The 10,755-nt window shown below is 39.6% G+C and overlaps 1 long non-coding RNA gene across 1 annotated transcript; it reads left to right on the top strand.

The window, feature by feature from the left end:
• The first annotated feature begins 176 nt into the window (after window positions 1–176).
• On the top strand, window positions 177–10,137 carry LOC121367036. The gene is made up of 5 exons (XR_005957293.1): window positions 177–399; window positions 2,537–2,697; window positions 4,829–4,989; window positions 7,125–7,285; window positions 9,422–10,137. It is a non-coding gene; the product is annotated as an uncharacterized LOC121367036 (long non-coding RNA).
• The last annotated feature ends 618 nt before the right edge of the window (window positions 10,138–10,755 follow it).

The following is a 10,755-nucleotide window of genomic DNA, read 5'->3' as shown; positions in this document are numbered from 1 at the left end:
TATCCGAAAGAATTCACCGAGTGTTCACAGTTTGTTGCCGACAGAGTTATAGTTCAGTTCGGGGTCGAGTAAGTTTTTTGAATAGGCCCAACTTCTGACACAAGTCTAGATTCCATGTGTACTTGCCAGTGCACCCTGGAGAAGCTAGTCTGTGGTCTTCATTACTGTCATTAAACATCATTAGAAGCATACCACAATGTATAACTTTGGAATCATTCATGTCCATTTTTGCTTTCAGGAACTCGCCTGCCTGTGTAACACCTCCAGTTGAGATCCGTATTGGTCGGAGAAGTCTAATGTCACTGGGAATTCCATCCGCATCCTTGACGATGTATGACTGTCCATCACAATGGTGTACCACAGCGCTGAACTCTTCTTGACTAAGTCTCTTGGTAACTGGTATGTTGTCACCTTCAGGCTTAAGACACTTTGTTTTAGTAACACCTATAGTTCTTTTGAACAGACATTGGTGTCCCTTTTGAAAGGCACCCTTGTTGTGCAGGTTTTCTGTTGGATTTTTCTTTGGCTTCATTGTTAGCACACTGGGTGTGGTATATTCTCTTAGGATAAGCCAACTGTGAACTTTTGTATCTCTTAGCATGTAGCAGTCTTCAGTGGAATGGAACCTGTGGTGTGTGTTATGTTAATAAATACTGTCATGCAGTAAACTGATGCTGTTCTGTTTTGAATTTGTTTATGATTGTGGTCAATTCTCTCAGCCATCAGATACTTTAGTCTTCAGTTCACTCCCAGTTTGAAATTGCCCATGTGTCCTGTTGACAGCTGCCAGTGTGCATACTTCCCTCTCATACTGTCCCAAAATAACCTTTTTCTGGCTCACTTGAATTTGCCAAATCCAATATTTAAATTAAGTTTTTAATAAAAGTTCATGCATATGACATATTAAAATATGCCAGTACCCAGTATGGTCTTGTAATTTTAATGTGACCATTTCATAAGGTTCTGCTGTCAGTACTCCCCATTATACAACAGCAAACATTTGGAATGTCACCTCCATGTTATAACTTTGTTCAGGTGAACTTGAGTTGTGGAGAAGCTTAATTTTCTATTATTTCAGCCCAGTGTTGCTAACCCCCTTGGCAATCTTCATGGCCTCTTGCGTTAATGCTTATTAAAAGACATGACCAAATTTGGTGTTTTCCTACTCGGTATGCATCATAGTATGTCATGTGTCAAAACTGAACAGCTTACCCATTCCAAACCCCCTCTTAACACTATTTTACCAGTGCATAGCACCGGCCCGGCCGCGACCTTGTTGTAATTGGTGCAAACTTCACCAGCCATGTGCTTTTGTGTTCTCAGGGCATCGGCACACACTAGGCTACACATTGTTGTTTTTTGAAAGAAAGAAAGAAATGTTTTATTTAACGACGCACTCAACACATTTTATTTATGATTATATGGCGTCAGACATATGGTTAAGGACCACACAGATTTTGAGAGGAAACCCGCTGTCGCCACTACATGGGCTACTCTTTCCGATTAGCAGCAAGGGATCTTTTATTTGCGCTTCCCACAGGCAGGATAGCACAAACCATGGCCTTTGTTGAACCAGTTATGGATCACTGGTCGGTGGAAGTGGTTTACACCTACCCACTGAGCCTTGCGGAGCACTCACTGAGGGTTTGGAGTCGGTATCTGGATTAAAAATTCCATGCCTCGACTGGGATCCGAACCCAGTACCTACCAGCCTGTAGACCGATGGCCTAGCCACGACGCCACCGAGGCCGTTTTTTTTTTTTTAAGTGTGGTGGATATTTTAATCAGCACTAATTAGCATAATAATTAAGGAAATATAGCATGAATGCACCGTGGATACCAACCACTTTGCATAAAATTAATAGAAATACAAGACAGAGTAATGTAAATAATTGTGTATTATGGAATGGATATATCAGACATTATAAAAATATGGCATATGGTGTCATGAATATTAGACTGCCTGGTCAGGATAAACACAAGCCAATTAATGTACACAGGCTTCGATACATGATTCATGTCAAATCAGTCACTTTACCAAAATCTTTTGATGTTTCTCACAGTTTGTCTGTCAATATACACCACTTATGTCTAGAGCCACATGTAATCAATAATCAAAGGCAGCACTGTAGAAATATGGTTGCAAAGAAATGTTCAGGCCATGGTATATATCCAGATTGCATTTTATAATAGTTCAGGTAAATATATACGTACATACATACATACATACATTCATACATACATACATAGATACATAAAAAATTATAACATATATATATATATATATATATATATATATATCCGAAAGAATTCACCGAGTGTTCACAGTTTGTTGCCGACAGAGTTATAGTTCAGTTCGGGGTCGAGTAAGTTTTTTGAATAGGCCCAACTTCTGACACAAGTCTAGATTCCATGTGTACTTGCCAGTGCACCCTGGAGAAGCTAGTCTGTGGTCTTCATTACTGTCATTAAACATCATTAGAAGCATACCACAATGTATAACTTTGGAATCATTCATGTCCATTTTTGCTTTCAGGAACTCGCCTGCCTGTGTAACACCTCCAGTTGAGATCCGTATTGGTCGGAGAAGTCTAATGTCACTGGGAATTCCATCCGCATCCTTGACGATGTATGACTGTCCATCACAATGGTGTACCACAGCGCTGAACTCTTCTTGACTAAGTCTCTTGGTAACTGGTATGTTGTCACCTTCAGGCTTAAGACACTTTGTTTTAGTAACACCTATAGTTCTTTTGAACAGACATTGGTGTCCCTTTTGAAAGGCACCCTTGTTGTGCAGGTTTTCTGTTGGATTTTTCTTTGGCTTCATTGTTAGCACACTGGGTGTGGTATATTCTCTTAGGATAAGCCAACTGTGAACTTTTGTATCTCTTAGCATGTAGCAGTCTTCAGTGGAATGGAACCTGTGGTGTGTGTTATGTTAATAAATACTGTCATGCAGTAAACTGATGCTGTTCTGTTTTGAATTTGTTTATGATTGTGGTCAATTCTCTCAGCCATCAGATACTTTAGTCTTCAGTTCACTCCCAGTTTGAAATTGCCCATGTGTCCTGTTGACAGCTGCCAGTGTGCATACTTCCCTCTCATACTGTCCCAAAATAACCTTTTTCTGGCTCACTTGAATTTGCCAAATCCAATATTTAAATTAAGTTTTTAATAAAAGTTCATGCATATGACATATTAAAATATGCCAGTACCCAGTATGGTCTTGTAATTTTAATGTGACCATTTCATAAGGTTCTGCTGTCAGTACTCCCCATTATACAACAGCAAACATTTGGAATGTCACCTCCATGTTATAACTTTGTTCAGGTGAACTTGAGTTGTGGAGAAGCTTAATTTTCTATTATTTCAGCCCAGTGTTGCTAACCCCCTTGGCAATCTTCATGGCCTCTTGCGTTAATGCTTATTAAAAGACATGACCAAATTTGGTGTTTTCCTACTCGGTATGCATCATAGTATGTCATGTGTCAAAACTGAACAGCTTACCCATTCCAAACCCCCTCTTAACACTATTTTACCAGTGCATAGCACCGGCCCGGCCGCGACCTTGTTGTAATTGGTGCAAACTTCACCAGCCATGTGCTTTTGTGTTCTCAGGGCATCGGCACACACTAGGCTACACATTGTTGTTTTTTGAAAGAAAGAAAGAAATGTTTTATTTAACGACGCACTCAACACATTTTATTTATGATTATATGGCGTCAGACATATGGTTAAGGACCACACAGATTTTGAGAGGAAACCCGCTGTCGCCACTACATGGGCTACTCTTTCCGATTAGCAGCAAGGGATCTTTTATTTGCGCTTCCCACAGGCAGGATAGCACAAACCATGGCCTTTGTTGAACCAGTTATGGATCACTGGTCGGTGGAAGTGGTTTACACCTACCCACTGAGCCTTGCGGAGCACTCACTGAGGGTTTGGAGTCGGTATCTGGATTAAAAATTCCATGCCTCGACTGGGATCCGAACCCAGTACCTACCAGCCTGTAGACCGATGGCCTAGCCACGACGCCACCGAGGCCGTTTTTTTTTTTTTAAGTGTGGTGGATATTTTAATCAGCACTAATTAGCATAATAATTAAGGAAATATAGCATGAATGCACCGTGGATACCAACCACTTTGCATAAAATTAATAGAAATACAAGACAGAGTAATGTAAATAATTGTGTATTATGGAATGGATATATCAGACATTATAAAAATATGGCATATGGTGTCATGAATATTAGACTGCCTGGTCAGGATAAACACAAGCCAATTAATGTACACAGGCTTCGATACATGATTCATGTCAAATCAGTCACTTTACCAAAATCTTTTGATGTTTCTCACAGTTTGTCTGTCAATATACACCACTTATGTCTAGAGCCACATGTAATCAATAATCAAAGGCAGCACTGTAGAAATATGGTTGCAAAGAAATGTTCAGGCCATGGTATATATCCAGATTGCATTTTATAATAGTTCAGGTAAATATATACGTACATACATACATACATACATTCATACATACATACATAGATACATAAAAAATTATAACATATATATATATATATATATATATATCCGAAAGAATTCACCGAGTGTTCACAGTTTGTTGCCGACAGAGTTATAGTTCAGTTCGGGGTCGAGTAAGTTTTTTGAATAGGCCCAACTTCTGACACAAGTCTAGATTCCATGTGTACTTGCCAGTGCACCCTGGAGAAGCTAGTCTGTGGTCTTCATTACTGTCATTAAACATCATTAGAAGCATACCACAATGTATAACTTTGGAATCATTCATGTCCATTTTTGCTTTCAGGAACTCGCCTGCCTGTGTAACACCTCCAGTTGAGATCCGTATTGGTCGGAGAAGTCTAATGTCACTGGGAATTCCATCCGCATCCTTGACGATGTATGACTGTCCATCACAATGGTGTACCACAGCGCTGAACTCTTCTTGACTAAGTCTCTTGGTAACTGGTATGTTGTCACCTTCAGGCTTAAGACACTTTGTTTTAGTAACACCTATAGTTCTTTTGAACAGACATTGGTGTCCCTTTTGAAAGGCACCCTTGTTGTGCAGGTTTTCTGTTGGATTTTTCTTTGGCTTCATTGTTAGCACACTGGGTGTGGTATATTCTCTTAGGATAAGCCAACTGTGAACTTTTGTATCTCTTAGCATGTAGCAGTCTTCAGTGGAATGGAACCTGTGGTGTGTGTTATGTTAATAAATACTGTCATGCAGTAAACTGATGCTGTTCTGTTTTGAATTTGTTTATGATTGTGGTCAATTCTCTCAGCCATCAGATACTTTAGTCTTCAGTTCACTCCCAGTTTGAAATTGCCCATGTGTCCTGTTGACAGCTGCCAGTGTGCATACTTCCCTCTCATACTGTCCCAAAATAACCTTTTTCTGGCTCACTTGAATTTGCCAAATCCAATATTTAAATTAAGTTTTTAATAAAAGTTCATGCATATGACATATTAAAATATGCCAGTACCCAGTATGGTCTTGTAATTTTAATGTGACCATTTCATAAGGTTCTGCTGTCAGTACTCCCCATTATACAACAGCAAACATTTGGAATGTCACCTCCATGTTATAACTTTGTTCAGGTGAACTTGAGTTGTGGAGAAGCTTAATTTTCTATTATTTCAGCCCAGTGTTGCTAACCCCCTTGGCAATCTTCATGGCCTCTTGCGTTAATGCTTATTAAAAGACATGACCAAATTTGGTGTTTTCCTACTCGGTATGCATCATAGTATGTCATGTGTCAAAACTGAACAGCTTACCCATTCCAAACCCCCTCTTAACACTATTTTACCAGTGCATAGCACCGGCCCGGCCGCGACCTTGTTGTAATTGGTGCAAACTTCACCAGCCATGTGCTTTTGTGTTCTCAGGGCATCGGCACACACTAGGCTACACATTGTTGTTTTTTGAAAGAAAGAAAGAAATGTTTTATTTAACGACGCACTCAACACATTTTATTTATGATTATATGGCGTCAGACATATGGTTAAGGACCACACAGATTTTGAGAGGAAACCCGCTGTCGCCACTACATGGGCTACTCTTTCCGATTAGCAGCAAGGGATCTTTTATTTGCGCTTCCCACAGGCAGGATAGCACAAACCATGGCCTTTGTTGAACCAGTTATGGATCACTGGTCGGTGGAAGTGGTTTACACCTACCCACTGAGCCTTGCGGAGCACTCACTGAGGGTTTGGAGTCGGTATCTGGATTAAAAATTCCATGCCTCGACTGGGATCCGAACCCAGTACCTACCAGCCTGTAGACCGATGGCCTAGCCACGACGCCACCGAGGCCGTTTTTTTTTTTTTAAGTGTGGTGGATATTTTAATCAGCACTAATTAGCATAATAATTAAGGAAATATAGCATGAATGCACCGTGGATACCAACCACTTTGCATAAAATTAATAGAAATACAAGACAGAGTAATGTAAATAATTGTGTATTATGGAATGGATATATCAGACATTATAAAAATATGGCATATGGTGTCATGAATATTAGACTGCCTGGTCAGGATAAACACAAGCCAATTAATGTACACAGGCTTCGATACATGATTCATGTCAAATCAGTCACTTTACCAAAATCTTTTGATGTTTCTCACAGTTTGTCTGTCAATATACACCACTTATGTCTAGAGCCACATGTAATCAATAATCAAAGGCAGCACTGTAGAAATATGGTTGCAAAGAAATGTTCAGGCCATGGTATATATCCAGATTGCATTTTATAATAGTTCAGGTAAATATATACGTACATACATACATACATACATTCATACATACATACATAGATACATAAAAAATTATAACATATATATATATATATATATATATATATATCCGAAAGAATTCACCGAGTGTTCACAGTTTGTTGCCGACAGAGTTATAGTTCAGTTCGGGGTCGAGTAAGTTTTTTGAATAGGCCCAACTTCTGACACAAGTCTAGATTCCATGTGTACTTGCCAGTGCACCCTGGAGAAGCTAGTCTGTGGTCTTCATTACTGTCATTAAACATCATTAGAAGCATACCACAATGTATAACTTTGGAATCATTCATGTCCATTTTTGCTTTCAGGAACTCGCCTGCCTGTGTAACACCTCCAGTTGAGATCCGTATTGGTCGGAGAAGTCTAATGTCACTGGGAATTCCATCCGCATCCTTGACGATGTATGACTGTCCATCACAATGGTGTACCACAGCGCTGAACTCTTCTTGACTAAGTCTCTTGGTAACTGGTATGTTGTCACCTTCAGGCTTAAGACACTTTGTTTTAGTAACACCTATAGTTCTTTTGAACAGACATTGGTGTCCCTTTTGAAAGGCACCCTTGTTGTGCAGGTTTTCTGTTGGATTTTTCTTTGGCTTCATTGTTAGCACACTGGGTGTGGTATATTCTCTTAGGATAAGCCAACTGTGAACTTTTGTATCTCTTAGCATGTAGCAGTCTTCAGTGGAATGGAACCTGTGGTGTGTGTTATGTTAATAAATACTGTCATGCAGTAAACTGATGCTGTTCTGTTTTGAATTTGTTTATGATTGTGGTCAATTCTCTCAGCCATCAGATACTTTAGTCTTCAGTTCACTCCCAGTTTGAAATTGCCCATGTGTCCTGTTGACAGCTGCCAGTGTGCATACTTCCCTCTCATACTGTCCCAAAATAACCTTTTTCTGGCTCACTTGAATTTGCCAAATCCAATATTTAAATTAAGTTTTTAATAAAAGTTCATGCATATGACATATTAAAATATGCCAGTACCCAGTATGGTCTTGTAATTTTAATGTGACCATTTCATAAGGTTCTGCTGTCAGTACTCCCCATTATACAACAGCAAACATTTGGAATGTCACCTCCATGTTATAACTTTGTTCAGGTGAACTTGAGTTGTGGAGAAGCTTAATTTTCTATTATTTCAGCCCAGTGTTGCTAACCCCCTTGGCAATCTTCATGGCCTCTTGCGTTAATGCTTATTAAAAGACATGACCAAATTTGGTGTTTTCCTACTCGGTATGCATCATAGTATGTCATGTGTCAAAACTGAACAGCTTACCCATTCCAAACCCCCTCTTAACACTATTTTACCAGTGCATAGCACCGGCCCGGCCGCGACCTTGTTGTAATTGGTGCAAACTTCACCAGCCATGTGCTTTTGTGTTCTCAGGGCATCGGCACACACTAGGCTACACATTGTTGTTTTTTGAAAGAAAGAAAGAAATGTTTTATTTAACGACGCACTCAACACATTTTATTTATGATTATATGGCGTCAGACATATGGTTAAGGACCACACAGATTGAGAGGAAACCCGCTGTCGCCACTACATGGGCTACTCTTTCCGATTAGCAGCAAGGGATCTTTTATTTGCGCTTCCCACAGGCAGGATAGCACAAACCATGGCCTTTGTTGAACCAGTTATGGATCACTGGTCGGTGGAAGTGGTTTACACCTACCCACTGAGCCTTGCGGAGCACTCACTGAGGGTTTGGAGTCGGTATCTGGATTAAAAATTCCATGCCTCGACTGGGATCCGAACCCAGTACCTACCAGCCTGTAGACCGATGGCCTAGCCACGACGCCACCGAGGCCGTTTTTTTTTTTTTAAGTGTGGTGGATATTTTAATCAGCACTAATTAGCATAATAATTAAGGAAATATAGCATGAATGCACCGTGGATACCAACCACTTTGCATAAAATTAATAGAAATACAAGACAGAGTAATGTAAATAATTGTGTATTATGGAATGGATATATCAGACATTATAAAAATATGGCATATGGTGTCATGAATATTAGACTGCCTGGTCAGGATAAACACAAGCCAATTAATGTACACAGGCTTCGATACATGATTCATGTCAAATCAGTCACTTTACCAAAATCTTTTGATGTTTCTCACAGTTTGTCTGTCAATATACACCACTTATGTCTAGAGCCACATGTAATCAATAATCAAAGGCAGCACTGTAGAAATATGGTTGCAAAGAAATGTTCAGGCCATGGTATATATCCAGATTGCATTTTATAATAGTTCAGGTAAATATATACGTACATACATACATACATACATTCATACATACATACATAGATACATAAAAAATTATAACATATATATATATATATATATATATATATATAAGAATTCAAGAATTCACCGAGTGTTCACAGTTTGTTGCCGACAGAGTTATAGTTCAGTTCGGGGTCGAGTAAGTTTTTTGAATAGGCCCAACTTCTGACACAAGTCTAGATTCCATGTGTACTTGCCAGTGCACCCTGGAGAAGCTAGTCTGTGGTCTTCATACTGTCATTAAACATCATTAGAAGCATACCACAATGTATAACTTTGGAATCATTCATGTCCATTTTTGCTTTCAGGAACTCGCCTGCCTGTGTAACACCTCCAGTTGAGATCCGTATTGGTCGGAGAAGTCTAATGTCACTGGGAATTCCATCCGCATCCTTGACGATGTATGACTGTCCATCACAATGGTGTACCACAGCGCTGAACTCTTCTTGACTAAGTCTCTTGGTAACTGGTATGTTGTCACCTTCAGGCTTAAGACACTTTGTTTTAGTAACACCTATAGTTCTTTTGAACAGACATTGGTGTCCCTTTTGAAAGGCACCCTTGTTGTGCAGGTTTTCTGTTGGATTTTTCTTTGGCTTCATTGTTAGCACACTGGGTGTGGTATATTCTCTTAGGATAAGCCAACTGTGAACTTTTGTATCTCTTAGCATGTAGCAGTCTTCAGTGGAATGGAACCTGTGGTGTGTGTTATGTTAATAAATACTGTCATGCAGTAAACTGATGCTGTTCTGTTTTGAATTTGTTTATGATTGTGGTCAATTCTCTCAGCCATCAGATACTTTAGTCTTCAGTTCACTCCCAGTTTGAAATTGCCCATGTGTCCTGTTGACAGCTGCCAGTGTGCATACTTCCCTCTCATACTGTCCCAAAATAACCTTTTTCTGGCTCACTTGAATTTGCCAAATCCAATATTTAAATTAAGTTTTTAATAAAAGTTCATGCATATGACATATTAAAATATGCCAGTACCCAGTATGGTCTTGTAATTTTAATGTGACCATTTCATAAGGTTCTGCTGTCAGTACTCCCCATTATACAACAGCAAACATTTGGAATGTCACCTCCATGTTATAACTTTGTTCAGGTGAACTTGAGTTGTGGAGAAGCTTAATTTTCTATTATTTCAGCCCAGTGTTGCTAACCCCCTTGGCAATCTTCATGGCCTCTTGCGTTAATGCTTATTAAAAGACATGACCAAATTTGGTGTTTTCCTACTCGGTATGCATCATAGTATGTCATGTGTCAAAACTGAACAGCTTACCCATTCCAAACCCCCTCTTAACACTATTTTACCAGTGCATAGCACCGGCCCGGCCGCGACCTTGTTGTAATTGGTGCAAACTTCACCAGCCATGTGCTTTTGTGTTCTCAGGGCATCGGCACACACTAGGCTACACATTGTTGTTTTTTGAAAGAAAGAAAGAAATGTTTTATTTAACGACGCACTCAACACATTTTATTTATGATTATATGGCGTCAGACATATGGTTAAGGACCACACAGATTTTGAGAGGAAACCCGCTGTCGCCACTACATGGGCTACTCTTTCCGATTAGCAGCAAGGGATCTTTTATTTGCGCTTCCCACAGGCAGGATAGCACAAACCATGGCCTTTGTTGAA

The sequence above is a fragment of the Gigantopelta aegis genome, unplaced genomic scaffold (genome assembly GCF_016097555.1).
Source record: "Gigantopelta aegis isolate Gae_Host unplaced genomic scaffold, Gae_host_genome ctg8535_pilon_pilon, whole genome shotgun sequence".
NCBI lineage: Eukaryota > Metazoa > Mollusca > Gastropoda > Neomphalida > Peltospiridae > Gigantopelta > Gigantopelta aegis.
The sequence above is the reverse complement of the archived record's forward strand: the minus strand, read 5'-3'. Positions and strand labels throughout refer to the sequence as shown.